At 32.9% G+C, this 4,039-nt stretch overlaps 1 long non-coding RNA gene across 1 annotated transcript in view; it reads left to right on the plus strand.

Annotated features, from left to right (window-relative positions):
- Positions 1-3,719, plus strand: part of LOC109377030 (uncharacterized) — a 19,842-nt gene extending 16,123 nt beyond the window's left edge. The window contains exons 2-3 of the long non-coding RNA XR_002122810.1: positions 2,411-2,447; positions 3,510-3,719. This is a non-coding gene — a long non-coding RNA (uncharacterized LOC109377030). The remainder of the gene's footprint in view (positions 1-2,410; positions 2,448-3,509) is intronic.
- The last annotated feature ends 320 nt before the right edge of the window (positions 3,720-4,039 follow it).

Below are 4,039 nucleotides of genomic sequence, written 5' to 3' on the forward strand. Positions count from 1 at the left end.
TTTGTTATATTAAATTGGTGCAACATCCTGTGAGGAAGACATATTCTTTCCATTTTACTTATATTAAGTCAGGTTTAGAGAGGGTAAGTAGATTCCCAGAAATCACAGGCCTGCTGCACCTGAAGTTCAATTACTACAGTTGAGAGCATGTTGAGGGATGTCGCTCTGTCTGTTCCAAAAGCCCACGTAAGATCTTTGAAATATAAGAATCTATTCCTTTTAGGGACCCTGAAAGAGGAGATTTAACATAAAAACCCTAAATACTAGGGTTTTTAATTTATATGTTATTTTTAACATGTGTAGGCCTGATTACTCAGAGAACTCGTAAATATAAAGGTAAAAAAATAAGTTGGTTTTTTTTTCAACTTGCATAATTCTTGCCTTTTAAAATTCTATTCATCATTGAGATTTTTCTTGACGTCTTTTCTAAATTATTATCTTTTTTGCTATGGAGCCCCCAAATGAATATAGTAGATACCTACCTAGTATAAAAAAAAAAAAGAAAAACAAATTCTCCATGTTTTTATGCAATTCATATACCTAGAGTATTTAATACTTTCTGAAACAGTGGTTAGGGTTACCCAATCTCCCCTATCCCTCCCATCCCCACCCCCCCCTCCACCAAATTGAATAAATGATATCCAGAAAGTAAGATTCTCTGGAAAGCATCTATTATTAGCATTTAAGGCATTTTTAGAGTTTTTACACAGGAATCATCTAATGCCCCTGGGAAAAAAGTTTAACCCACATAAAAGCAATAACTGTGCAAATACTAAGGCTAATCATCACATGTTTACTGCTGCTTTTTGGTGGAGTTTGAGACAAACATGAAATATTTAAAAATAAAAATAGCTCAGGGCTCAAAGGCCCAGTTGTTGTTTTTTTTTAATGTAGTTGGTCTCATTTTCCTTTTCCATACATTTGCACAGTGTGAGCACCCATCGTGTAATTAATGATTGTCCTATATTTAGGAAATGTGTTCTGTAAAAACAGTGGCAGTTGTGGTATTCAGATAGTGGGTCAAGGATTTCTGTGTGAAACAATGCATGTCACATAGAGCTGTTTTTGTAGTTTTTAAACATTTCCTATTGCAATGAGTCTTTATATATATTTAAGGATTTTTAAAATATAGAAAATGAAGAGGATGAAATGAAGTCTATGTTGTGGAGCCCTAAAGGAATTAGTATGCTTAGAGTACAAATCTCCTGTGATATTCCACCAATCTTACATAATTCTCACTTAGTATTGATTTTTTTAACTTTTTTTATTTTGTAATTTCAGTCCCATTCTCCACCCTTTCCCCTTTGCAACCATCAGCTCGTTCTGTTGTCTGTGGGTCTGTTTCATTTTGTTTTTTTCAGATTCCACATATAAGTGAGATCACATAGTATTTGTCTTTCTCTGACTGACTTATTTCACTTAGCGTAATACCCTCTAGGTCCATCTATGATGTCGCAGATGGCAAGATTTCGTCTTTTTTTATTGCTGAATAATAGTGTGTGTGTGTGTGTGTGTGTGTGTGTGTGTGTGTGTGCCACATCTTTAACATTCATTTATTGGTGCACATCTATCTTGCTTCCATTTCTTGGCTATTATTGGTAATGCTGCAATGAATGTAGGGATGCCTGTATCTTTTCAGATTAGTGTCTTTGTTTTCTTCAGATAAGTACCTAGAAGTGGTCTGGCTGGATCGTATGGCAGCTCTATTTTTAATTTTTTGAGGAATCTCCATATTGTTTTCTGTAGTGGGTGCAATAACTTACAATCCCTCCAGTAGTGCACCAGGGCTCCCTTTTCTCCACATCCTCCCGAGTACTTGTTATTTGTTGAGATTTATTGATGATAGCCATTCTGACAGGAGTAATTTGCATTTCCCTGATGTTTAGCGATGTTGAGCATCTTTTCATGTGTCTCTTGGCCATGTGTATGTCCTCTTTGGAGGAATGTCTATTCAGGTCCCCTGCCCATTTTTTTTATTTAAAAAATAAACATGAAATACTTACAAAGAAAAATAGGCTCAGAACTCAAAGGCCAAAATTCTTGTCCCAGAGTGGCTTCTTACATGGGGTTTGATGTAATTATTGATAATAACTTTCATGTGTGAAACTTGACCTCCCAAATTTAAAAGTAGAAGTAACATATTTTGATTTTCAGATTAGAAATACCATGAGAAGCACTGTGATAGAAAACCTGAATAATCTTAAGAGAGTTATAGAACAAATTAATATAATATGTATTGCGAAATGAGGGAAACATAATCCATGTGGATCTAATATAAATAGTTCAGTTTATAAACTCATGAAAAATAGTTTTAAAGACCATCTGTTGTACTTTTCTTATAGAAANTTTTTGGATATTGTTTCCACATCTAAATGTTTATTATACCAGAGACTCTATTTTTATCTTTCAGGCATCATCTTCTCTGAATAAAGAAAGTAATGAAGAAGGTATGGTATAATTTGGTTCTTGAGGAGTTAGATATCTAAATTTATTCATTTACAGTTAGTGGAAATGAAAAAATATATAATAGATTTAAGTTATATAAAGTAAGTGAAATACTTTTTAAAATAGTCATTAAATTTTTCACATGAAATACTTTATTTCTTAATTTCAGAAAATGAGAAAGAGCACATTTATTACTTTTAGGCTGTAAAATGGTTTGATTATGTAATGACCTTTTTGTTGAAGTAGAGAGATTCAGCTAGTTCTGATAAACTGAAATATCTGATTTAGGAGATTTTTTTATTATCGCTCATCATCTTAACAAATCATTCATTTTAACTAAAGATCTTAAAAATCAAAATTTGTAGTAGGATTAAAAATATTGTGTCTTTTTATTACTATTATTTGAAGCTTTTTTGAGAAACAAGTAAAAATATTCTGTGGTAAAAATTTCAAAATACAAGCATATGCATGTGTCATTTGTCTTTCAATATAATGAAGATTTTTGGCCTTTTGCTTTGATATAAAGCATTAGAAGAATATTGAACTTGCAAATTTGGAGGAACAACGAGAAATGTTTACTGCGAGTCCAGTTTAGGATGTTTAGAAAGGAGCAAATCCAGACATGATTTCATGGGAAAGCAAGTTCCATTCCTTATATGGGAAGCTAACCAATTGTTTCTTTGTGATACTGCCCCATTTTGGATAGTTGACATGAAGTCACATTTCACAGTATAGGGTTTTCCTAGACCTTTCATGCTGTAGCTAGGGTACTATCTTCTATATGGTTCAGTGGAGACTAAAATGACCTAGAAAGAATAGGAAATAAAGTGAGAAGGCTCTAGAATTTTTCATGTAGTTTTATATAAGGCTTGATCTAAATGAGAGAACTCAAGAGTTTAAATGGAAGTAGTTTTAAATAGAGAAATGTGTTATAGTAAGTTTCTTGATAGTTTTTATCTGCCTAAATACTTCCTGAAGGTCTATTTTTTGTCTTATTCTCCCTTCCTTCCTTCCCACCTCCTCACCCCTTCCCTAACACCCTTCTTTCTCCATTTTAAACACAGAGCAAGTGTGGCACTTTCTTGGCAAGTGATGGTAACATTTGAAGTTCTGCTATCAAGATTCCAATCTCTAAGGACTTCCAGACTCTTGTCTCCTGCAAGTGCTAGCAACAGGAAATCTATGAGAATTTGCTGACTTTCTGTTGAAAATTTTTGTTTTCAAACTTTCTGAGATATGCACTGTGTAAATAAACACTGGAATTTTTGCATTAGTCTCCTCCAGATATTTATTGATACGAAAAAATTTCACTGAATTTTACAGCAGAAATTTAGAAGCACTGAGTTTTGACCAGTTCAAATTTCTATGCCTATAGGAGCCCAATGATTTTATTAGTGTTTATTTCTATAGGTTAATGTAAAAATTTTAAATTTAGTATGTTAATTAGATTTTTAAGACTTTTGTAGATATTATTGTTTTCATTTTCATAACTTATTATCCCTTTTCAAGTCCATTGCTGGTGGAGGCCTCATTTAGCCAACTTCTGTCCTCTTATTAGTCCTGTGTAAATGTGTTTACATTTATTTAGGCTTTT

This window comes from Hipposideros armiger, unplaced genomic scaffold, assembly GCF_001890085.2.
Source record: "Hipposideros armiger isolate ML-2016 unplaced genomic scaffold, ASM189008v1 scaffold_1264, whole genome shotgun sequence".
NCBI classification, from domain to species: Eukaryota; Metazoa; Chordata; class Mammalia; order Chiroptera; family Hipposideridae; genus Hipposideros; species Hipposideros armiger.